At 47.2% G+C, this 26,925-nt stretch overlaps 1 protein-coding gene across 3 annotated transcripts in view; it reads right to left on the reverse strand.

Moving 5' to 3' along the window:
• Positions 1 to 26,925, reverse strand: part of C2PH19orf47 (chromosome 2p C19orf47 homolog) — a 260,110-nt gene that overhangs the window by 22,304 nt on the left and 210,881 nt on the right. The gene's annotated exons all lie outside the window — the stretch shown is intronic.

Genomic DNA, 26,925 nt, shown 5'->3' on the forward strand with positions numbered 1-26,925 from the left:
CTTCTCCCCTCTTCCCGACTAACCCTACCCACCCTTCCTGTTTACAGATCCACCAGTGCGCCTGGGGACCAATTCCGTTGGGGACGGTGCGCTATACAAGTACTGATAACATAATCACGCTGCTTCCTTACTCGCGCACAAAAGTATTTTTTCCAAAACAAACCGTCTTTAACTGCAGTCCTTTTCAGATGCTTATCCTTAATACTAACAAACACCATAAAATGAAAACAAATCTAGCTGCTAAAGTTTTAAAACTGTAAATTGAACTCAGACCATTTCTTCAGTTTCACTACTGTAAAGTTGAAAAAAATCACTTTGCTTTCTTCATCTGTAAGGCCTTTTACTCAACTTCCTCTTATCTCAGAGAAAAGACTTCTGTGACCCACTTGCTTCACTGGCATATAGTCTAAAAGTCACTTCTTCTGTGGAGAAGATTCTTCTCTCAAACTTTGATTTCTGGAACTTCAAAAACTGCGACCTGCTCTGGTGATTTCTAGGATGAAAGGCAGTTTAGAAATCTCCAAAGACTTCCAAACTACCTCACTCCCAGCCACAGCCAATCAATGCTTCAATTCAGAGCCCCCCCCGACCACCATCTTGCCCTGGGATGACAAAGGCTTCCTGAGCATTCCATTAAGGACATTTATTACACTGTCCCAAGCCCTTTCACTCCTCTTAGTTCCCAACCCGAATTACTACAAACCTACCCTCCAAGAAGAGTGTCTGAAGAGTGAATGTCTGAAGCAAGAATGTCTTAAGTGTGAATAGTATGGGTTTGAATAATATGAGGCCCTGACAGGTAGGACCAATCAACTCGTAAGCCACCTGGACACCATTCTCTGAGCTGGTTAGGATTAACCAGGGAGAAGGACACCAGCTTGTGTGCTTATAGAACAGCTACCGGAATCAAAGAATTGCCAGTTTGCCAGATTTGTGACCAGTCCACGTGCAGTGCAGGAGTCCCCCCCCCCCACCCCCCCCCCCCCCCCGACGTCTACCTTCTTGTCCCCACGACAGGCTCAGCAACAGCGAGATCTGCAGGAACTGCCAGGAACAGAAGTCTTCAGCTGCATCTTTCTCTTCAATATAAGGTACTGTGAAAACCCGACCAAGAGAACTTACCTCACACCGCGAAAGTTCGTGGAACTTTGGAAACTTGCAGGCCTAGTCAGCTTGTGACCCGACATATGAACCTTTCTTCCATGAACTACTTCTGAGAGCCGTGGCAAAGACTTTTCTGTTTAAATACCAGAACCATTTTTACCTATACAAGACACTAGTCCATTGACCTTGGCCTAGCTATGGCATTTAAGCAACTCCTCTGGTGAGCTCAAACTATTTGCACTGTTTAAGAGTAACTATAATATTTGTTTTATTAACTTATGCTTTTTTCCTCCTACTTCAAATGCTCTGAATGCCATTTTGCTCCTCCTTCAAAGTAGTGTAAATGTTTCAGAACTGGTTAGTGTGAAGTATTGTAGTATATTTTTGTGTGATATCGATTGCCTCCTTTTAGTGAATGTTTTCTAACTGACTGTAATAAATTAAGAAGTGTTTTACCAATAAACCTTCAGTTTGAGTGTCTGAATACTTGTAATTGTAGACCTCTGTGCAACGCCCTTACAAGCTCACATTCCCTCTTGAAATAAGCCTGGCTGCTCAGCTCGCTACCAAAAACTGTGTGGTACAGACTTCTACCAAATGTCATTTTGCTTACACCTGTAGTCATAGTTGTGTGCAGTGGTCCCAGGAGGGTACTGCATGCAAACTCTGCCTAACAGCTATGGAAGCCAGAGTGCCCCGAAGAGAGTGCTCTAGGCTTGAAGGGCAGATCGATCTTGGCAAGAGTATAACAGAGGTTGATGTAATTGACAATCCACTTCTCTACCAGCCGCCACTGAGACGAAAACTGGTTGGTCTTTCTTAGTGGTCTAGTTTTTCCAGATAATATATAACTGCCCTGCGCAAATCCAGTGTGTGTAGGCTTCTTTCTGCCACGTAAGTGGGGTTCTATTGATTGGTTCACATGGAACTTTGAAATGAATTTGGGCGCAAACTGTGGCTGAGTGCATAGAACCACCTTGTCTTTGTGGAAAGTGACAAACTGGTCTAGAAATTAAATGGCCTGTAGTTCACCAACTCTTATAGAAGTGACTGCCACCAGGAAAGCAGTCTTGTAAGCAAGTGCTTTAAGGCTAGCCATATGCATGGGTTTAAAGGGAGATCCCATAAGTCTGGTTGGGACCACATTTAGGTCTCATCCGGGAGGTGGGTTAGAAATGGGGGAATGAAGTCTCTTAACCCATTCCATGAAATCTTGGCTTACTGGGATCTTCCACCACAACACCTTCGGCTGGGATGTGGTATAGGCTTAAAGTGTAGCTAAGTGGACATTCAGAGAATGAAAAACCGGACCGCGTCAAGGCGTGTCAGGTATGACATGCATTACTTACCGTAATAGCCTTTGAGGATTGTATCTGCTTAGATTCACATGCTGTGCATATAGTCCGACATCCAGTGGTAACCGCAGAGTATTGCATCTCGCCTTTCGGGGACCGAAAGGGGACTTCGGCAAAGGCGTGTCTGTAACACTATCCTTATCGTGAAGCGTAGTGCACCCAAAATCCCTCACGTGCCGAGGTCACTCCGATTGCATTTTTTCTGCCATGAGGGAGCCCAAGGCTTTTGTGACTACATGAAGACTAGAGAAGTAGTAAGACGTCTGTTCCTTCCACCCCGAGCGGGGAGGCAGGGCGGGCGCATGTGAATCTAAGCAGATACAATCAACAGAAATGCTATTACGGTAAGTAATGCATGTCTTCTGATGCTTGTTAATCTGCTTAGAATCACATGCTGTGCATAGACTAGCAAGCAGTTCCCAGAGTTGGAGGTGGGTTGTGAGAAGGAACAGTAGCGAAAATATGTAATACTGCTTGTCCCAACTGAGATTCATACCTAGAATGGAAAAAGGTAGGCATTTCAATCGACTGGTTCACATGGAACTTCGAGATGAATTTGGGCGCAAATCTGGGGTGCGTTCGCAGAACTACCTTATCCCTGTGGACTGTAACAAAGGGGTCTAGAACAGAAAGTGCCTGTAGTTCGCTAACCCTTCTGATAGAAGTGATAGCCACTAGGAAGGCCGTTTTATAAGTCAGGACTTTTAGACTTGCTTTATGCATAGGCTCAAAGGGAGCTCCCATGAGCCGGGTCAAAACCACATGGAGGTCCCACCCAGGAGCAGGGTGAGAAATGTGAGGATAAATCTCCTTAACCCCTTCCATGAAGGCTTTAATCACCGGTATCTTCCACCACGACACATTTTGTTGTGATGTGGTGTAGGCTGACAGTGCAGCCAGATGAACCTTTAGGGAATTGAAGACCAACCCAGTGTCCAACAGATGACAAAACGTTTCCATTTTCTGGCATAGCAATAATGTGTATTCAGTTTCCTAGCTTCCCTGAGTATGTCCATGCATTTCTGAGGGAGCTGTAGGTGTCCAAACTCTATGACCTCAGGAGCCAAGCTGCTAAGTTCAGCGTTTGTGGGCATGGGTGTAGGGTCTCCCCCCTGTCCTGAGACAGCATGTTATACGGGCAGGGTAGTTTCACTGGTGGGGAGAGGGACATTTCCATCAGATGAGCGAACCAGGGTTGGCGGGCCCACATGGGGGCACCAGTATCATGTTAACTGGTTCGTGGTGCACTATCTTGTTGAGAAGAGGAGTTGGGGGGAGGGGGGAGTCTGGGGGAGAGGTGGAGGAGGGAGAGGGTATGTAGACAAATTTCCCTGACCATGTTATCCAGAGACCGTTCCCCTTGGAGTGGTTCTGGGGGTACCTGGAGGCGTAATCTTGGCATTGGGCGTTCCCCTGATATGCGAACAAGTCGATCTCTGGGAAGCCCCATTCTGCGAAGACGTTGGGAACAATGTCTTCGTGCAGACGCCATTTGTATTCTTCGGGCAGAGGAAAATCTCTGCTGTGCACGTCTGCCACAAGACTGAGTTCCCCTGGAACATATTGGGACAACAGAAACATCTTGTGTCCAAGAGCCCATATCCAAACATTTTGGGACAGCTTGGATAGCCCTGGCGAGCGAGTGCCTCCCTGTTTGTTCAGGTAATACATTGCTGTAGTGCTGTCCTTCAGAATCAGCACTGTCTTCCCTTGCATGCCTCGAACACCGCTAACGGCTCCAGTAAATTTATATGGTTGGACGCTATCTGAGGGGACCACACTCCATGTGTGGTCTGCTGAAGCAGGTGAACGCCCCCCCCACCCCCCCACCCTGTGAGATGCGTCTGTCATGAGAGTGGCTTCCACTGCAGGGCTGGTGAAGGTTTTCCCCTTAAAGAGGTTTTCTCTTGACCACCACTGCAGAGAGAACGAGGGCTGGCGAGACAACTACCAGATCTTCCCATTGTCCGCTGGCCTGACACTACTGGCTGGAGTCACTCTTACATTGGACGCATGCGCAGCCGCGCGTGTGGAACCAAGCATATGCAAGACGACATCATTCCTAGCAAGCGCATGGCTTTGCGCACCATCTCCTCCAGACTGGCTACATATTGAGGGATCTGAAAAAGCATGTTCTGAACCCTCTCGGAGGGGAAGACGAGGCCGTCTTCCCTTCGAATTAGAGCCCCCAGAAATTGTTTTGTTTGACTGGGTACAAGACTGGATTTCTTTCGTTGATCGAGAAACCCAGACTGAAGAGAAGATCTACTGTTTTTTGGGTGTTCGTAAAACATGTGTTGTAGGAATCCCCGGTGATGAGCCAGTTGTCGAGGTAAGGGTAAACTGGGACGGAGAGTCGGCGCAGGTGTGCTGCAGCCACCGCCAGGACCTTGGTAAACGCCACTGGTGCCGAAGCGATACCGAAGGGGAGTACCTTGAATTGGTAATGCCTGTCCTCCATCAGGAACCTTAGCTATTTCCGGTGCGCTGGCAACATTGAAATATGAAAGTATGCATCTTTCATGTCCAATGTTGCCATGTAGTCCCCTTGTTTCAACAGTGGGCTCACCTCCTGTAGTGTTACCATGCAAAACTTCTGAGGTTTTATGAACTTGTTCGCTGGGCGCAGGTCTAGAACAGGGCGCATTGTGAGGTCCTTTTTGGGTACAAGTACGTACACTGAATAAATACCCTTGTTTACCTGAAGAGGAGCTGGGTGATAAATGGGAGGATAAATCCTCTTAACCCCTTCCATGAAGGCCTTAATCACCGGTATCTTCCACCACGACACATTTTGTTGTGATGTGGTGTAGGCTGACAATTCAGGATTTCCAGATGGTCTGGTGAAAGGCGCCGTGAGCGTGGTGGTCTGAATTGTGGAGGTCGTGTGAATTCCACGCAGTACCCATGGGCGTCCGTCTTTATGACCCACTGGTCTGAAGTTATCCCTTCCCATGTTGTGAGGAAAGATGTTAATCGCCCTCCCACCCCCATCGAACGGGGAAACAAGGGAGGGGACCTGGATCCGATGGTCATTTCTGACCAGAGGCTGCGGCTCCTCTAGGATTGGGGCCTCTACCTCTGCATTTGCCGCGTCGCTGCCCTCTTGAAGGGTAGTATGTGGGGCTTCCTGAAGTTTGTAGTGTATTGAAACTTGCCGTGCCATAGTAACTTTGATTTGCACAGGACTGCCCTCGAAAGGACCACCAGAGTTATTACCTCTCTGGGGGGGAAGGGGGTCTTTGTGTAATCTGTTGTAGACTTAAGAGTCTCATGCTCTTTTTTGGCTGTTTCCAAGGCCTCATCAACCGCTTTCCCGAAGAGGTTAGTTTCTTCAATAGGCTTATTGGCTGAGTGAGGCCCGAGTTTCGGGTTTAAACCCCGAGATATGCAGCCAAGGTAGAGACCTGCCTGCTGTTTCAGCCGTGTCCAGAGTGTTCTTTATCACATTCTGGTTCACCTGCCTTCCCTCGGCTACAATAGAGAGAAGTTTGGACCTGGCGGGTTCTGGGACCTCCTGGAGGCCCTCCTGGAGTAGGTTCCACTGAGCATCAGCATAACTTGCCAACAGCGTTGTATTATTTGCTAGACGCATAGTGTATGTGGCAGCCGAGGTGACTCGTTTGCCTAGGGCAGTCAGCCTCTTGGGTTTCCTTGTCCGGGGGTGCGTTCCCAGTGGCAAGTGGTACCCCTGCTCTTTTCCGGGTGGTAGTCACTACCAGAGAATCGGGGATGGCGTTCCCTTTAATGTATAGTGAGTCGGAAGGAGACGGCTGAAACAATTTTTCCACTCTTGGATTCACTGCCCTGTTTCGAGCTGGTGATACCAAAGAGGGAGCCAACCTTCCCTTGATGGAATTAAGGAGGGGGAATGGCCTGGCTAGATGGAGGCTTCTCCTTAAGATTATCCTCTACAAAGTCCTGCTCAGGCGCAGACTCTTGAGTTGAGATTTGAACATTTTCAGCTGCCTTCTTCAACATAGAGTTGAAGGCCATCTGGTCATCTACAGGCGAAGCCCGACGAGCCGGCATGGATGGAGGGGAGTCCAAACAATACATCAGTGTCCTGATCTTGATGGGGAAGAGTACATGGATCCGTTCCCTCTTGCTGAGTTTCTTCCCAATTGTCTGTGGCATCCGCCTGTTCCTCATAATTCTGTAGAAAGGAAGTTTCTTACTCTTCATTGTAAAAGTCCCTATAGCTGTCCATGTGGACAATGTCTTCTTGCGGGACGTGGAGAGAAGGCTGACCTTCCCGATAATAAGTAGATTGAAGGTTAGGCTCTCCACAAGAACTTGTAGGTGGAGGATGATTAGAAAAAACAGATAATTCTCTCCAGACGGTCCATACATCCCTCAAAATTCTCCCTTGTCCATTTGGAGGAACCAGGAGGGCCTACGGGTGGAAAAACGTTGTCTTCCGCCCTACGGCACAGAAAAGGGTCTTATGGGGTTGGAAAGAGGCTTCTGACTGTCCTCATAAGTATCATGAGAATCGGGGCCCCATGGCGTATCAAAAGGTTTATCCGCGGTTTGCCCCATGATTTTTGGCGGAACCGGGATAAGTCCCACTGCCGCAGTAATCCTCTCGATGCCGACGAATCGGTAGGAGATAAAGGTTCCGATGGTCTATCGATAGGCGTATTGCTATCCGCAGCATTAGGGGGCCTAGCGGTCGGTTTTTCGACTAGAGGCCTAGTCGTGATTTTCGGGCCTACCACGGCCTTCGGACTGTCGTAGCGTCGGATTTCCGCGCTTTGACATGTGAAGCTTTTGGAGTAGCGCCCTTATTTGTTTTCGATTGCTCAGTCGCAAGACGCTGCTGCGGATGCGGGGAAGAGTTTGGATGTGCACAATCCGAGGAAACGGCTGAAATTTGACACCCCTGCTGCCGCTTTCACCTTTTTCGATGAGAACGTTTAGGGGTTGTGTGCTTAGTGAGATGCGCTTGTACGCCCCTGTCGCCGGGTGTTGTCCCAGAAAGCGTGACCAGAGTCAGGCCTTAAAGGGTCGGGGAGAAGCGTGGCGGACCAAGAAGTGTCCGCTTCAAGGTATATTACATCTGCAACAGATCCTTGGTCATCTGAAGTGCCCCTGTCACTCTCAGCGGGTGTGGCAGTGGGGGTAAGAGGGGGGATCCACCCGTGACATACTGTACGCAGCCCACTGCCTTGCACAGTGCTCCTTAAGGGTCTTAGGCCGAAGGAGTTTGCAGGCCACACACCGCTTTTCGTCGAGATCTAAGTGGAGACAGGCGTTACATGTCCTGTGTTCGTCGACCTAAGGATATCTGACCCTACACTAGAACCTAAAAGGAGTCCTTTCCATAGCAAAAGGGGAAGATGACTAGACCGAAAGGGTAAAGAGGGGGAAAGAGGAAAGACATACCGAAAATATGACCACCCCAACCCCACTACTGTAAAGGTCGGCCAGAAGGCCCGACCACGTGGAAAATCCAGCCGTCTGATCTTAGGCGCCGAAATCCACCGCCGTAGACGAATCCCCTGCAGTCTTAGTCGAAGATGTTCGTGTGACCGAAGTGACTTAATGAGGAATAACCGACAAGTCGGTATAAGATAAACAAAGTCTCTTATGAGCTCAGCTATAGGGCGACCAGTTATCTGGGCGGAAAAAAACAATCTGAGGGACCTCGGCGCGTGAGGGATTTTGGGTACACTACACGTCACGATAGGGATAGTGTTACAGACAAGCCTATGCAGACGTCCCCTTCCGGTCCCCGAAAGATGAGATGCAATACTCCGCGGTTACCACTGGATGTTGGACTATATGCACAGCAAGAGAATCTAAGATTAACAGGCATCAGAAAGTACAATATGAGTAGGAGAGCAATCTATGGGATTGATGCTCTTGGAATTACACCAGATGACGAAGCGTTTCCACTTATTGGAGTAGCAATGTCTGGTGTTCGGCTTTCTTGCTTCTTTAAGTATATCCATGCATCTTTGTGCAAGGTGACGGTGCCTGAACTCTATGATCTCAGGAGCCAGGCCGCTAAGTTGAGAGTTTGCGGGCATGAGTGAAGTGTATCCCTCTTGTCCTGCGATAGCATGTTGTATGGGCAGGGTAGTTTCATTGGAGGAGAGATTGACATCTCCATCAGATGAGAGGAGCATGGTTGGCGGACCCACAGATTACTGGTTACAGGTGCACCTTGTGCACAGTCGTGGGAAAAGCAGTTTCCTGACCATGTTATCCAGAGACCGTTTCCCCTGGAGCGGTTCTGAGGGTACCTGGAGGCGTAATATGGGCATTGTGAGTTATCCAGAGTAGTTAACAAGTCGATCTCTGTGAAGCCCCATTCTGCGAAAACATTGGAGACGATGTTTTTGTGTAGTCGCCATTCATACTCTGCAGGTAGAGGGAAGTCTCTGCTGAGCACGTCTGCCAGCAGATGAGTTCCCCTGGAACATGTTGAGACAGGAGGAACATCTTGTGTTTGAGAGCCCACTGCCAAATGTTCTGGGACAGTTTAGAGAGAGATAGAGAGAGCGACAAAGTTTTGAATGCAGTACCCTCTGGGAAAACTACAAACTAGGACTACAGGTATAGGCAACCCAACCTTTGGTATAAGCTTGTACTACACCAGTTTTGGTAGCGTGTTGAGCAGCAAGGCTTATCTCAAGAGGGGATTTGTGAGCTGTATTGGAGTTACAAAGAATCACAGTTACAGGTATTCAAATAAACTTACACTCGAGGCCCTTTTGGGATGGCCCACAGACACAACCTACAGCCACAGGTTACTTCAGTAACAAGGGTGCTGGGCACATTAATACCTTACTGTTGGCATTCAGAACACTCGTAAGTAAAAGCCAACGTTATTAGAACACAAGAAATTACAAATAGCTATAAGCAGGGCAAATACATTCAGATATCACTTAAGAGTAATGCAATTCAATGTTTTTTTTTGTTTGTGTATTGGATAATAAAATCATGCTTTCAAAATTTTACATCATAATTTCATTTCGGTACACATTTATGACATCATGCAAATCATAATTCATAAAAGTATAAATCATAATTCATACAAGGAAAACACCATTTAAGATTTCTACAGCACAAAGCAATCACCCTCTAAAATCAGGGATCAATCAAAATAATAGTGTCCAGAAAAATAGTCAATAAAAAATGAATGATTGCTATACAAACTTTTAGCTTTTCATTATTAAATAAAACGTGCCACACTGCCTCTGGTTCCATGTTACTACATGAACTTACAAATTCTTTACTGAAGTGTCTACTCCTCAGCTCTATTAGGTTAGGGCACTTAGTTAAAACATGTTCTAAATGTTCCTTGCTGAATTTGTTACTGTAGAATCGACAACATTCCAGCTCTTTGGAAATTATCCTTCTCACCGGGATTTCACGTATTGGCCACAGATTCAACCTGAACCTTAGATATAGGTTACGCATTTGAGGGTTAGGGAATTTGGAGAGATAGTCTGCCATAATTCGAAATTGCTTATGTGCAAATGGATTAGACAAAGTCAATATATCTATCTAAAACACAAATTCCGATTTACAATCCAATCATATTGGTATAATTTGGCTTTCGCTCAATCAGGAAGCAATAAATCCAATGCAATTGATGCATCAGCTAACGGATGCAATACGTATTCACACCATTCTTTGGTAAAACCCTGATCAGGAGCAAGCAGATGTTTTGCCATGATTCCCAAAAGATTTGAAGCTTTTAGACCTAAAATGCTTTTTCTCAGTGTGGCAGCCATTTTCCACTTTATTTGTTTTTCGACGGATAATAAACCCAATTCATGCTTAATCAATGGCAGCGGGACAGATTTTGGAATCAGTAGCTCTTTCCAAAACCGGGATTCACATTTTTGCCAGCTTGTACTTGCCACAATTAGACACTCCGTTCCATACAATATCGTAGGAATGATTTTTTGTTGGTAAAATGTCATTATATGATTTAAAGTGAATTTCCCAAATTTCCCTTTTAGCATTTTCGCTTGTTGTTTTAGCGTCTGGAGTTTATTATATCTCTCAAGTTCATTCATTTTGTTTGACACTGGGACTGCAAAAGTTAGTCCCAAGTATCTGTACTGTTCTACCTTAGAAAGACTTCTGTTTTGTAGCTGCCACTTGTAATATTTTACTTTAGTCTTGGGATGTGGACGACAAACCATAATCTGTGTTTTGGGCAAATGATTAGATTGTTTTTCATCACAATGTCATTCAGCTTATTAAGCAACCGCTGTAACCCTGCTGGAGCTTGGGATAAGAGAATAAGATCATCCGCATACAATAAGTGTAAGATATTCGTGTTCCCAATTTTGGTGGGTCACATTTCAGAGATCTGATCTCTGTGCCTAATTCTAACAAGAAAAAGTTAATGACAGATGAGGCCAAGGTACATCCCCGTTTTACCCCTCGGAACGTATTCAATTTGTCAGACAGTTTGCCATCCAAGGTTAATCTTACTTGTACTGTGGTGTTATTGTGAAAGCGCATAAGAGACAGTAAAGACTGAGGGCAATTGTGTTGTACTAGTTTTTGATACAAGATGTTCCGATCAGTCGAATCAAAGGCAGATTGAAAGTCTATGTATGCTATATACAGCACTTGGTTCTTTTTAGCATATTTATTTTTTAGCATATTCAGTGCCATAAGATTTGGGATAGTACCCAACCCAGCTACAAAGCCCGTTCGAAAGGGGTCATGCAGCTCATTCTTCAATGTCCATTCTCTGAAGTCTTGCCAGGCGCATCAAGCAACGCAATGGGTCTATATAACTAGACGGGCTCAAACGGTCACCTTTTTTTATATATATAGGGACCAACAGAGAATGCGTCCAGGAGGCAGGCAAAGATTGATTCATATTGATTAACCTGAATATTTCAAAAAGTATCTTGGCCCATACCTCAGGGTGCTTTTTGAAAGTCCTATTCGATAACCCATCAGGTCCACAGGCACCTGAATTACTGATCTTATTTATGAAGAATACGATATCTTCCAAATCAAACTTTTGAAAAAAAAGGACCCAGATCCTGCGGAATAGTAGCTGCCGAGTTGGAAGGGACTGCATAATACTCCAAAATATGGGCACACCACACCTGCTCAGTAACATTTGCTTGCATGATGTTTTGTGAGTAATGCGCTGACTTGCTCAATAAAGCCCAGATTTGTGCTAGGTTTTTCGACTATTTTCGCCAGCATATTTTCACCATCCTGCTGCAGTTTAGATCCTCTAGTAGCTCTGAGCCAATTTTTATACGTTGTTTTAATATGGGCCAACGCAGGCCCTCTTTCCTTCGCAGTCAAACAATTAACTACCCTTATTTGACGCCGATGCTTAGCCTTCTTTGCTCTGGTGACAGTGGTGACAGCATCATATACATGTAACTGGGGACGATCTAGGTGATCCCTATGCCCTCCTTTGCCTCTTCCGTCGGCTTGAATGTGTTGTAACATATCAGCATAAAACAGCTTCAAATCATTTCCCCCTGTACTCCTTTGACTTTTAAGTCGATCTTTGAGCCATGTTAAAGATCTCTCCGACCATCATAGCCTATTACCATTATTATTTACAACAAGATTTTCTCTCATTACTTTTGTCTAGTTATTTGTTCACCATTGACAGTCCATTGCATCACAAGTTGATTGTGATCACTCTGTATATATTCCACAATGCAAAAAAGATCCCCCTCAAACATGTTCATATTCACATAAATAAAGTCAATTGTGGAAACAATACCACCACGATGGCAAGTTGGATGGGGGGGAATATCGGAAGGAAAAGCACCATTCAACCTTACCAAATTGTTTGATGAGACAAATTCAGCCCATTTACTCAGTCTTGGATTATACTTTAAGGGCTGGTCATTAGTGCAATCCAAATTAAAATCTCCATCAATTATAATTTGTGAAATTGATGAGTCCATTGCAATGAGACTACATAGGTCTCCAAATGATTTGATAAAGGACCCGTCCGATATTCCCACTGGATTCCAATAGACATTTATTAGCCCATACGATTCATTATTAACTTTTACTTTAACCAGTTGAAGAAATTCATTCGGCGTTTCCCATGCCTGTGCGCTGATCCCCCTCTTTAGATTTAATGGCTATGAGTAGGCCAGACGCCGGTCTTCCATGCAAGGCCTGTGATGCCGGATTAAAAAAAAAGATCAAAGCCATCTCACACAGGTGCCGACATTAGACATGCATTACTTACCGTAAAAGCATTTCTGATGATTGTATCTGCTTAGATTCACATGCTGTGCATATGGTCCGACATCCAGTGGTAACCGCAGAGTATTGCATCTTGTCTTTCGGGGGATCGAAAGGGGACGTCGACATAGGCGTGTCTGAAACCCTATTCCCCATCGTGACGTGTAGTAGTACCCAAAATCCCTCACGTGCCGAGGTCCCTCCGATTGTATTTTTTCTGCCATGAGGGAGCCCAAGGCTATAGTGAGTGAGTACATGAAGAGAAAGTAGTAAGAAGACTATGTTCCTTCCACCCCAAGCGGGGAGGGCGCATGTGAATCTAAGCAGATACAATCATCAGAAATGCTTTTACGGTGAGTAATGCATGTCTTCTGATGCTTGTTAATCTGCTTAGAATCACATGCTGTGCATAGACTAGCGAGCAGTACCCGGAGTTGGAGGTGGGCTGTGAGAAAGAACAGTAGAAAAAAGATGTCTTAGTACTGCTTGTCCCACCTGAGAATCAGACCTAGAATGTGTCTCTAGGCAATAGTGTTTTGTAAAGGTGTGCACAGAACTCCAGGTTGCCGCTTTGCAAATGGACTCTAGGGGAACATTTGCAATGAATGCTATGGATGCCCCAGTGCCTCGAGTAGAATGTGCTCTAGGCTTGAAGGGCAGTTCTATTTGCAAAAGAGAAACAGTGTGATGCATTTGACAATCCACCTTGATGTTGCCGATTTAGAGACGGGGACTCCTTCTCTACCAGCTGCCACTGAAACAAAGAATTGTTTAGTTTTCCTCAGTGGTTTGGTTCTATCCATGTAGAACATGACTGCCCTGCGCACATCTAGTGTGTGAAGGCTTCTTTCGGCCATGTTAGTAGGTCTCTGGAAGAACGTGGGTAGTTTGATTGACTGGTTCACATGGCACTTTGAAATAAATTTCGGTGCAAATCTGGGATGAGTGCGCAGAACTACCTTATCTTTGTGGACTGTAACAAAGGGGTCCAAGACCGAGAGGGCCTGTAGTTCGCTAACTCTTCTGATAGAAGTGATAGCTACTAGAAAGGCTGTCTTGTAAGTCAGGTCTTTCAGACTAGCTTTATGCATAGGCCCAAAAGGGGGTCCCATGAGCCTAGTTAAAACCACATTTATATCCCACCCAGGGGCTGGGTGAGTGATGGGGGGATACATTCTTATAACCCTTTCCATAAATGCTTTAATCACAGGTACTTTCCACCACACCACCTTTTGCTGTGACGTGGTGTAGGCCGACAACGCCGCTAGGTGAACCTTTAAGGAATTGAAGACTAACCCAGAGTCCAACAGATGAGTTAGATATAACACAATGTGTGAAGGCGAGCAATCGGTGGGATTGACGCCTTTTGAACTGCACCAGATGACAAAACGTTTCCATTTGCTGGCATAGCAATAACTTGTGTTAGGCTTTCTTGCCTCCCTCAGTATATCCATGCATCTTTGAGGGAGTTGCAGATGTCCAAACTCTATGACCTCAGGAGCCAGGCTGCTAAGTTCAGAGTTTGTAGGCATGGGTGCAGAGTCTCCCCCCTGTCCTGAGACAACATGTTGTATGGGCAGGGCAGCTTGACTGGTGGGGAGAGGGACATGTCCATCAGGTGCGCGAACCAGGGTTGGCGGGCCCACATGGGAGCCACCAGAATCATGGTGACTGGTTCCTGGTGCATCTTGTGCACTACCTTGTTCAGAAGGGGAGTCGGGCGGGGGTGGGGGAGCGTAAACAAATTTCCCCGACCAAGTTATCCAGAGACCGTTCCCCTTGGATCGGTTCTGGGGGTACCTGGAGGCGTAATCTGGGCATTGGGCGTTCTGAGTAGCAAACATGTCGATCTCTGGAAACCCCCATTCTGCGAAGACTTTGGATACAATGTCTTCGTGCAGACGCCATTCGTATTCTTCTGGCAGAGGAAAATCTCTGCTGAGTACGTCTGCCAGAAGACTGAGTTCCCCTGGAACATGTTGGAATATCAGAAACATCTCGTGTTTGAGAGCCCATATCCAGACGTTTTGGGACAGCTTGGATAGCCCTGGAGAGTGAGTGCCCCCCTGTTCAGGTAATACATTGCTGTTGTGCTGTCGGTTAGGACCAGCACTGTCTTCCCTTGCAGTTGCTCCTGAAAGGCTTTCAATGCTTTGAACACTGCCAGTAGCTCCAGTAGGTTTATATGGTTGGACGCTACCTGAGGGGACCACACTCCGTGCGCTGTCTGTTGAAGCAGGTGAGGGCCCCCACCCTGTGAGATGCGTCTGTCGTGAGAGTGGCTTCCACTGCAGGGGTGGTGAAGGTTTTCCCCTTCAAGAGGTTCCCCCTCGACCACCACTGCAGAGAGAGAACGAGGGCTGGCGAGACAACAGATCTTCCCATTGTCCGCTGGCCTGACACCACTGGCTGTTGAGTCACTCTTGCATGGGACGCAGCCGCGCGTGGGGGAGCAAGTATATGCATGACGCCATCATTCCTAGCAAATGCATAGCTTTGCGTACCGTCACTTCCCGACTGGCTACATACTGAGGGACTTGAGAGAGCATGTTCTGAACCCTCTCGCTGGAAGGGAAGACTAGACCGTCTTCCGTATGAATTAGAGCCCCCAGGAACTGTTTTACTTGGCTGGGGACTAAGCTGGACTTCTTTTCGTTGATAGAAAATACCAGGGTGAACAGTAGGTCTACTGTCTTTTGGGTGTTCGAAAAACACACGTCGAACGAGTCCCCCGTGATGAGCCAATCGTCGAGGTAAGGGTAAACTGGAACTGAAAGTTTGCGCAGGTGTGCTGCTGCCACTGCCAGGACATTGGTAAACAACCTTGGCGCCGAGGCTATGCCAAAGGGGAGTACCTTGAACTGGTAGTGTTTGTCCTGAATCACGAACCTTAGGAACTCTGTGCGCTGGCAGCATTGAAATATGAAAGTATGCATCTTTCATCTCCAATGTTGTCATGAAGTCCCCTTGTTTTCGCAATGGGATCACCTCTTGCAGTATTACCATGCAGAACTTCTGGGGCTTTATGAACTTGTTCGCTGGGCGCCAGGTCTAGAACAGGACGCATGGTGAGATCCTTTTTGGGTACAAGGAAGTATATTGAATAGATACCCTCGTTTACCTGAAGAATCGGGACAGCTTCGATGGCGTCCTTTCCCAGCAGCGCCTCCACCTCTTGGACTAGGATCTGCAGAAGTTCCGGTGAAAGGCGTTGATGTTTCGGCGGTCTGAATTATGGGGGTCGGGCAAATTCCACGCAGTAACCGTGGGCGACCATCTTTAATACCCACTGGTCTGACGTTATACCCTCCCATGCCTTGAGGAAAGATGTTAATCGCCCCCCGACCGGGGAGACATGGGAAGGGACCTGAACTTGGTGGTCATTTCTGACCCGAGGTTGACGCACCTCTGGAATTGGAGCCTCTGCCTCTATTCTTTCCGCGCTTCTGACCCCTCTGGGGGTAGTAAGTGGGGCTTGCAGCGGGTTGACTTGAGTTGAAGTTGCCCGTGCCGAAATTATTTTGAGCAGCGCGGGCTTGTCCTCGAAAGGACCACCGAGAATTGCTGCCCCTCTGAAGAGGGTTTTTGGGAAATCTGGTGCAGCGATATAATAGTCTTGTGCTCCTTCTTGGCTGTCTCGACGACGATGATGATGATGGATGCCTGGGTCTCAGGCCTGAAGCCCGCCGTGCGCAGCCACGCGCTTCTCTTTAGGAGAGTACCCTGTGCGAGAGACCTGCCTGCTGTCTCTGCAGAGTCCAGGGTATTCTTTACAACATTTTGATTTGCAAGTTTGCCCTCCGAGACAATGGCAAAAAGCTTGGCTCTGGTTGGTTCAGGAACCTCCTGAAGGCCTTCCTGGAGTAGGTTCAATTGGGCGTCGACGTAGCTTGCCAGTACGTTGTGTTATTGGCAATCCAGATGGTATAAGCCGCCGCCGACGTGACCCGTTTGCCTAAGGCATACAACCTTTTGGACTCCTTGTCCGGAGGGTGACACTCCCGTGGCAAGGGGATCCTCAGCTCTCTTGCGAGTGTTGGTCACCACCAGCGAGTCTGGGATTGCGTGCCCTTTGATATAAAGCGGGTCGGTGGGGGAGGGGCGGAAAAGTTTTGACACTTGGATTCACAGCCCTAGTCTGAGCGGGTGCGAGTAAGGAAGGGGCCAGCCGTCTCTTTACAGAGTTCAAGAGAGGGATAGACTGGCTTGCCGGAGGCTTGTCATTAATGTTTTCCGCGAAATCCTGTTCGGGCAAAGCTTCAAGCGTGGCAATTTGAAAGAATTCCGCTGCTTTTTTCTACATGTTGTTGAAAGCCATTTGACCATCCACCGGGGGGAGCTTGTCGAACCAGTGTGGATGGGGGAGAATCGAGGCAAACGATATCAGAATTTTGATCATCCTGCTGGGTGTCCTCCCAGTTGTCCGTTGCGCCTTGATCTTCCCTATAAATTGTCCAGAAAAGAAGTCTCCTCTTCTTCTGTATAGATGTCTCTATACGTGTATTTCTGGACATCTTCTTGATAATCAACATAGTGTTGAACATCTACGTGTTGGGCAACTTGTGTTTGAGGGTTAAGCCGTGTAATACTGCTCCAGCCGATCCATATACCCCTCAAATTGCTCCGTGGTCCACTTGGATGACCCAAATGGACCCAGCTAAGCAGGAACCGGGTCTTCCGCCCTAAGGCGTTGAGAGGATCTCCTCAGGGTGCTTGAGAGGGGTACCTGGCTTTCTTTGTAAGAGTCTTTGGGATCGTCTTCCAAAACCGTGGAAAACCTTTTGGCGGATTGGCCCATAACTGTGGGCGAAACCGGTACTAGGCCCACCGCCATAGCAATCCTATTGATGCTCTTACTCACAGTCACCGAATCTTCGGGAGACAACGCCTCCGATGATGGCTTCTCGGGTAGAGGCCTACTCGTAGTTTTCGGGCCTTGGAAACCTTGAAACGCGAAGTTTCTTGGTCAGAAACTTCGGCGTGTGTAGTTTGGGGAGTAGCGCCCTTGTTATATTTGTTAAGCTCAGTCGTCATGCGCTGCTGCGGATGCGGGGAAGGCTTTGGATCAAATCGATCCGATGGCGCTTTCGCCTTCGCGCTAGACGTTTGGTCATCCGATGTACCCCCGTCACTCTCGGCTGGTGTCGCGGCAGGGGAGGGAGGCTCCACGCGTGACTTTCTATACGCGGCCCACCGCTTGAGCCGGCACTACTAAAAGTTTTAGGTTTAGGAGTTTATACGCCGAACACCGCTTTAGTGCTCCAGGGGGAAGACAAGCGTACACGACGTGGGCTCGTCTTTTCCACGGATATCTGACCCTTCACACAGGGCAGAATCTAAATGGAGTCCTTTCCATAGCAGAAGGGAAGGGTGACCAGACCAAAAAGGAAAGCAGTGGATAAGAGGAAAGACATCATAGCAGTATGGCAAACCCCAAACCCACTCTTCCTACTGTGTAAGCCGGCCAGAAGGCTCGACCACGTGGAGGTCCGAACGCCGGATCTTAGGTGCCGGAACCCACAGCCGTAGACGATTCCCCCGTAGTCTTCCTCGAAGATGTTCTTGATAGGCGAAGTGCCTTAACAGGGATTAAACCGACAATTCGGCAAGATAAACAATGTCTCATGAAGAGCTCCGCTATAGGGCGACCAGTTATCTGGGCGGAAAAAAACAATCTGAGGGACCTTGGCGCGTGAGGGATTTTGGGTACTACACACGTCACGATAGGGATAGTGTTTCAGACATGCCTATGCCGACGTCCCCTTTCGGTCCCCAGAAAGACAAGATGCAATACTCTGTGGTTACCCCTGGATGTCGGACCATATGCACAGCATGTGATTCTAAGCAGATTAACAAGCATCAGAAACCATGTTTCCTGTAACATTATTATGACGAATTGCACTAAATTATTGTCATTATTTAACAGATGGACAAAGCCCCTTGTATTCCAACTAATTAATGCAAGATTTTTAGTTGCGGCTGATCGTAGTAGTTAGGCTCGATCTTTTGATTACAATTACACACTTCACCCTGTTTAGTATTTCTTTTCCGTAAAGCAAGGTTAGAACCATAGCGATTGTAGTTCAGCGGTCCCTCATTTTTGGTTTCGACATTTGCCGTTATTTCAGCAATTAATATAAAGCCCAACGATGTCAATTCCATTTTAGCAAGCCAGATTGTATTTTGCACCAACCTCGAGTTCATCCATATTCTTACACATTGGCGATTCCCTTTGTCTGGGAATTTCAGCAACTCCAAGTCCGTGGAACAAATGTCCTCAAGACTTGCCATATCCGAGAATATGGCTAAAATAGCTCTTCTGTTTAGTTCATATTGCACTGCCGGAGAGGCATTGTAAGACAGCCTCAATGAGTAATTTGCCGGCGATTTTCTCTTGGAGGTCGCGGGTTGAGTCGACGACCCAGCTTTTGTAACCGCTGCCATTGAGGGCATGGAACTTCCTTGTCTGCCACTGGTACTCAAAGGATTTTGTATTATGTTTAGAAATTCTGGAGTAATCTGTGAGATCAGGGAATTTTGGGTGGTATTATAGGATTTAAGTACTCTTTGGCCTTTTGGCAGATTTCTGAATTCACCATATATTTTTCTCCCTGTCCCAATGGCAAATTGTTTGACTCTATTGTTGTAGGTATGTTTATGGATGGCACAGAAGTTGTATCCACCCTTTGTTCTTTAAAGCTAACACGTTTAACCTTTTTGCATGAGGGCATTGGCACCGGCTTATCCATGTTAACCACCAAATTGCTACTCATGTAGGCATCTACCACCTTTCTTATCTCTTGGCGATGAAAATCTCTTATATTTAGGCCCAACACAGTGGTCCTCACTTCCCCAGAATTAGAGGATTTCTCAACTGGAGATTTATCCCTCTTGGACCCAGTCCGGAGATTCAGATCTGTTGCCTCATCAACCTGAGCATCAAGGGGGGGTGTATGCTAGTAATGGTTGCACTGAGCCACTTCCCGTTAACCTTTGAGTAAGTACGCATGTGATTTTTTTGCTTGAGCAGTTGTGATTGTATTGTTCGTTGGAATACTTAATTTTTTAATAAATGTTCGTATTTTAGCCCCCTTCTTATTTGTGGGCATTGGTTGATTTAACTTTTTACTCGTAAGGTTATTCTGCTTTGTACCACTTTTTGCCTGTTTGGTGAAGACTGTGTAGGCAACTTTGTCTTTCTTCATCACAGTGTCACTAGCGGTTCGCCTCCCCACAACTTTTCTCTGTACATTTAACCTCCTGCGTAGCAATTTTGTCAGGCACATGACACTCCAAAACCTCACCTCTAATACAATCCATTTGCAGAATCGGTTTGTACCCAGCCCCAACACCCATGGTCACTGCTGTTGAACATGTAATTAAATCAGGGCGCATTATACTTGGATTATCACTTTTCAGTTTCAATTTGTGCATAGCTTTCTTTTGCCATAAAAGCAATTGCTCAATTTGAAGGGCTTGCTTACATACCTGTTCAGTCAAGGTATCATATAATTTGAACAACGCCGCCAGTGAAAATTGAGTAGCTTTTAGCGCAATTTCCATGAGTACAACCCTATTTGGGACCAGGTTGTCTGTCTCAATTTTCTGCAATGGTTCCACATCAGTGGGTACTGTTGGTTCCTGCACTTCCTCCCCACCTCTTGGTACCTCCTCATCTACACACACATATGGAGTAACACATTTCCTCGGAGTTGGAGCACAGTATGACACATTTACACTTGAGTAACCAGAACCAATAGTAGAAAACATAGGAGGTGTTTTCGATAAGTTATCTGTGAGCAACTGTGCAGAAAACCCAGAGTTAGATCAATTATGGCATCTTTTTCACCACGATCCACTACCATTTTAGAGGCATTATCACCGGCTGTACACTGCACCGAGTTCAACAAACTAGTGTCCGTTATTGAAATATTCAGTTTTGCCGCTATGGTCCTCGGGACTATGCCCAACATGTTTTTTTTTTACTTACATTTCCTTCCTGCTGTGGTGGTTTGCCATGATTACCATTTCTCCCAGGCAAGGCATCAATCACATTTACATTAAAGTCATTAATAGTAATTGGCTGAGTGCCTGTACCAGACCCCCCCCGGCCAAGGGCGGTTGGATCCTTGGCAGTAATGGATCTTTGCAAAATGTTTTAATATCCATCCCATGACTTAAGACGGTTTTCACCTTTATTTTATTTTTTATTTAGCATTTTTAAAGTGCTCACACAGCCCGCGGGCATCGAGACGCTGTTACAGGAATTGTTCTTTTTTTGTTGCGTGATTTTTTTTTTGTCTTAGTTGCGTATTTATATTATAATGCGCTTCAACACCCAGAGGTTTCTAAGCGCGGACCCAGGGATCGAGCCTGTGTTGCTTCGTGTCGTCTTGCTTCCAAGGCGAGCACATTGCAGTTAAGCTATCCTCCCGGGACTAATTTTCGCCTTTCACAAAACCTACAGCGTAGATGTATTACTTAAATGACAATTTATGACATTATTAGTCCGACTTGCCACACGGTGCACTAAGCAGGCATATTCCCTTTGGCATGCCTGTCTTCAAAGACACGGCCATGAACCACACGCACCCTCTCCCGAGCAAGTCAAGAAAGAAAGAAAAAAAGATGAAGGAAAACACGCCTGTCTGCTCCGCTCCGAGGTGAAGAGGCAACGGGGTGGGGGGGGCTGATGGGACTTGGTCGGTGCGTTCCAATCTATTGCAGAGTTCCTCAGTCAATTATCATATAAACTAGGGGGTAGGGACCTGGCACCGAGAACTGCGAGCAGCCAACAGTACTTAGCTAGTACTTCGCAGTGCGCTGCGCGAGTGTGCCGGTATTTATTGAAGTGGGCTGGTAGTTTCACAATACAGAGGGCGGGGCCAACCTCCAAAACAAACACCTACTTCCTGAATGGAAGGTCAGGCACTTTGCGTGTCTCCAACAAAGACGTCCTCCAGGGCTGAAATAAACAGCACGACACGGGTACCGGTCCGAATTCAGTAAGCCTGAGCTTTACTAGCATTGCACGGACTGCCTCAATTCAATAGGTTAAGCCAAAGTCAATAGACCAAAGTTTTTGTATAGGATGCAGCACTTCAGGTACATAAATGGAAAAGTATTTGGACAAGTTCATAGGAGTCTTTGAGAAGAATCAAATGTAGGGCCACAAGCGGATTAGGCTTGTGAGTTGCAGAAGTTACAAGCAATTCCACAGTAAGAGGCAAGTTCTCTTAGGCTAGTTTTACAGTACCTTGGTAAAGAAGAAAGATGCAGCTGAAGACTGTTCCTGTACAGCTCTGCAGATCTCACTGTTCCTGGGCCTCAGTCGTGGGTACAAGAGGGAGGATGTCGGGGGACTCCTGCACTGTACTGCCACTGTCAAAGCTGGCAACCGGCAAACTTCACTTTCAGTGGCTATTTCACATTTCAGCTCCTTTCGGTACAGCAAATAGCAATAAGCGTGGTCCCTGGCTATCGGGTGAGGGGGGTGGGGGGGACTTTCCTCACATCTGAGGTCCTGCACTCAACGGAGAGGGGGGGGGGGGTCAGGCTTGGTCAGTCCTGACTTGTGGAACTCCAGAGGAACTTCCAAAAGCTTTTGGCCAGTTTACAAGCAACACACTTTCTGGTGTCCCTCTCCCTGGCTCTATGGTTTCCTGCAGCAACTCTGAGGAAATTCAACTAGCGCTGAGATGGGTGTCCAGGTGGCTTACTTGGGAGTTGATTGGTCCTACCAACTCAAAGGGAGAAGTAATACTTGCAGGACTTCCCTGTTGATGTGAACTTAGTGATTCGGACCTGCAGCATGGCTTCACCGGGCAAACCAACGGTCCAGGAGTTGCAGCAGGCGTCCTCTTCAAGCTCTTCTTTGGTTCCTTCGTCAAGTGGTCAACTCTGCCTTCCAAGCCCTTTTATTCAGTTCTCTCCCATTCATTCCAGCCTAGCTGCCACTCACCCAGTAGGGCAGTCAGCCAGCCAATCACCACAGTGCATTTGGGTCTCCTAGGAGACTAAGCACAGGGAGTTTCGGGCACCTCCCACTTTTCCTGCCTACTCCAGACACTCGTCTTCACTCCTGAAGCCCGCCAAAGGCAAATGAAGGACCTTTCCAAAAGAAATGGCGAAAAAAAGACGACCGGGACCAGTTTCAACAAAGGGGGCTCAGACGCCATCTTGAAAAACATGGCTCCCACGATTTAACGTTACCGGCGCTATGAATAGTTCATGGTCGGGAAAAATCATGGTAGTTTGTTGTAAAACCACTGCCACCAGCCATTCTGAGGGGAATGGGTAGCATTTGACTGTTACATGAGTATCTAGACACAGGGGATACTAAGTAATCCCTCCAGCACTCTATTGTTAGATAGGGTGTGCTGGGTCTAGGAATTTAAAAATACTAGTAAAGTCAATTTCACTTTACTTACTCTGGGAAACAGTTTATCCCAGCAGTGGCGGCTGGTGAGTTTGAAAGCTGGTGGGGCGTAAATTTCCCAGGGTGAATCTTAGAGAGAGCGCGCGCAGCGCGTGAGCCCACATCCCCCCAAGGAGGGTGCGCGGGGGTTCTCCCCCCGCAAATTTTTTGGAAAAATGCCCTACAACATGTGAAATTTACTGTCCAAAAAACCCACCGAAATATGAAAAAAAGAATTAGGCTTTATATACTAATGGTGGTACATTATTCTTACGAGTGCAATGTTGGCAGTTAAATAAAAAAAAATACTGTGTGTGCAGTTATTTGCCCAGGATCACAGAATGTGGTCAAGTGGGGAAGCTGGGATTTGCGCCCTAGTTTTCTACTTCCACGGTTTACAATTCAGGCAGTAGATAACATCTACTCCTTTCCCTTCTTTTAATAATACTGACACACAAGACACTAATCACACTATCAACAAAACTGACAGCACCAAATACATCCGCGCAGAAACGTGATGGGCAAAAGAAGTATGCTTACAGTCTACAACCACATTTTAGCCCACCACATCATTCGCAGAGGAGAACAATCAATTTGCATATGAGAGTGGACCCACTTGCATATCAGTCCGGTCCCACCTACAAGGGCAGTCCAGCAACGAAATGCGATATTTTTACTGAAAATGAAATACAAAATGCATCTCTCAACCCAAATCACCTCCATTCGGTCCTGGATTTTGTAAACAAGAGGACTTGCAATGGACGACAATTCGTTTGACCTTTTTTGCATGCCCCATCATGCAAAATGCTGTTGATTATAATGCGATTATTAGATGAAGGTGACTGATGGCATGTGTCCTGTTGCAAACTGTGTAAACGCATCACCTCCGAAATAATGGCAGATTCCAGCCACCATGCCCATTGGGTCATCGGTATCTGGTGCTAAATTTGAAAAAAAGATGAACGTTTAAATTATGACATGTTGAAAGCCGAATGTGAAGAAAAGTGAGTAAATAGAAAAAACCAAGAACATGTTAGAAGGGAACCGACCAGGTGGTTAGGCAGTGAAAACAGCGAGGTGGGGGATGGATGCCCTCAGTTTTGTCTGCGGAAATAATGTGTTGGTTGAGTCACAAAGAAATCTAAGCGGGCACTGATGCTAATGCATTTGGAATGCATGCCATTAAGCATAACAATGGACATTATTTCGCTTTTTTGTCAGGTTCAAACAATGGCTCACACCGCGTTTGCATTGATGAGCTTCAAAGACAAGCTAGCCAGCATTGCGCATAAATAAATAATGACAATTATGTCTGGCATGGCTCATTTGCCTAACGACACATCAGCCACGTGTGACTTCTTGGCGCTGTGTTTGGAGCATCAGAATAGTTTAGTAAACTAAGTGTGAGTGAGACTTTTCACAGGGAAGGCTTGGGGACTCATTATGTTGGCAGTGCAGTCAAAATGGCAGTAGAGTAGGGGGGGGGAATCCTTTACCACCAGTTTACTACCACATTGCCGCTCCACCAAATTCCGAGTGCGGAGGTGACGTAGAGGATTAACCTCCAGCAAAAGCTCATGGTCGCGGCTCCAGTTTACCGCCTATGATTGATGGGTTTACTGCATGGGCATGGAATTACGCTCACAGTAAATCTGTCAAGGATCCCTATGGAGTCTAATGGACCAGAAATGGTGATTTACACTGCCAGACCAACACTAATAAGAGGTGGTAAAATGGTAAACAATTTGGGTGGTAAACGAGCAGATTTTCGCGAAGAATGCCGAAAATATAACGGCACATTTTGGAGATTTGCTACGTGCAGCAGCACGCCTGCCTGGGCCTTTCTTTATTACAGTCCGTGGCCGAAGGCCCTTGGGCCACGGACCGTGGATAGACAAAGGCCCCAGGCGGCCCCTGCCTCGGTTCAGGTACCGGGCCGTGGGGGTGGCCAGGTACTGGCGAACAAGGTGCGTTGTGCATCTCACGCAACACCTGTCCTGGTGCCTGCCTGCCTGCACTCAGAGTCAGAGCGTTCCCAAGGCGGGGAGCAGGCCGGCCGCTGTTGAAAGGGCACTGTGATTTGTGCAGACATATGCTGTGCACGCTCTTCAGACAGCAGCTGCTCGCCTACCTACACATGGCATAATGATACCTGGCGCACCGCATCTCCTGCGCCCTCTCCTTTCAGGTGCCAGAGCCACCAATCATGATGGATTTAATGTCAAGTTCAAACAGATGCACGCTTGTTCCGAAAGCACACAGTCCCTGCCCCCGCCCCCACATAGAAATGCAGTTGGGATACAAGGGACCCCATATGCCAGGCGGAAGGTGCATATATGGCCCCCCTTTGTGCGCGCCAGACAATATTTTGTTCTCCTAGCAGGAGCAGACAGCGCCAAGCGTAGCTCAGGACGTGTCCTTCCATATATATCTTTCACCCTTTATGAGCCCACGGGGAGTCTTGTGTCCCCCCCACCCCCCCATGAAGTGCTCACCCACTGCAGCGGACTGGGGGAGACGCTTTTCAGTCTGGAAAAGAAGGAGCCCGTGGTAGCGAGTTAATCACAGGCAGATGCCAGATTTTTCTAGTGCACTCGGCAGCTCCCCTGGAGACCTGGCCTGGGTGAGACGCAAGCCCTCAGGCCTCTGGTCCTCGTCTTGCCAAGCAGTAGCCGGCTGCCGTTCTCTACCCCTACCCTCACTTTCGCAAAGCCCCCTGGATTGTCCAGGAGCCCACTCTGCCATGGGCACGAATGTTTAGTGGGCTGCGTTTTGGAAGTCTGAAGGCCCCAAGTTGCCTACACGGCAGTCAGCAGCACTGAAGACGTGTAGGCCGGCCCTGGCCTACACGTCGTTAAGTGCTGACTAGGGCCGTGGTGTTACACTCCCCGTCCCCGGGCCCAAACACAACAATTAACAAACAAAACTTTCATCCACTTACCGCCAGCAAGCTCGTGGACCAGGCCGTCTCTGGTCTGGAAAGGGCAGGGCAGAAGCTCAGCTCGTGTCGTAGTTGATGAATGAATCATCAGGGGGAGAGACGTGAGAAGGTGGCGCAGGCGCACGCACACACCCTGCACCGGTAGATACAGTAATGTCATTGGCTGTTTGCCAGCCGATGCAAGGGTTGTCATTGGCTGACAAACAGCCAATGAGAGTACTGTATCCATGCAGGAGGGAGGGAATTTCATTATCTTCAGTGCGCTGTTTGCGCACATTATATACTGGCGGGGCCACACCTCAAGCGCCCCGCCAGCCTACTAATTAAAGGGGCTTGCGTAGAGTGCGTGGAGCTACGAGCTCCACGCACTCTACTATTGAAGAAAACAGAGCAAAATGGGACTCGCCCCGCTGTGAAAGCGGGGCCGGCCCTTAGTTCAGTTCACTGACTGTATTGTTGCCACAGCGCCCCCGCGCTGTTGGCAAAGGAAATGCTGCTGCAATTTGAGATGATTTCGGAACTAGATTCTTCTGAATGTCTTTAGAGTTTACTGCTTCTGCTCTTTCTGGGGGGGCGGCGCCCGGCCGCCCTATGATAGCAGCCGCCACTGTATCCCAGAGAAGGGATCTAAACCGTGGGAAAGCCTGAACAGGCTTCTCTGTGCCACTGCACTGAGGGTGCTGCGACACAAATAAAAAGATGATGCCTATGGAGTTGGTTAGACTCCATAACCAAAGAAAACACAAGAGTAAAACGCACATCAAAATACATGAGTGGGAAAAAAGGTCACTCTCCAGGTTAAAAACACATTTTAAAAAACCCAAGTCCTCAAAAGCCAGAAAAAGGTGAAGGGAATTAGCACATTTATGAGAATCCTCCCCAACATGTACATATGTGAA

The sequence above is a fragment of the Ambystoma mexicanum genome, chromosome 2p, assembly GCF_040938575.1.
Source record: "Ambystoma mexicanum isolate Mex_15411 chromosome 2p, UKY_AmexF1_1, whole genome shotgun sequence".
Lineage (NCBI taxonomy): Eukaryota > Metazoa > Chordata > Amphibia > Caudata > Ambystomatidae > Ambystoma > Ambystoma mexicanum.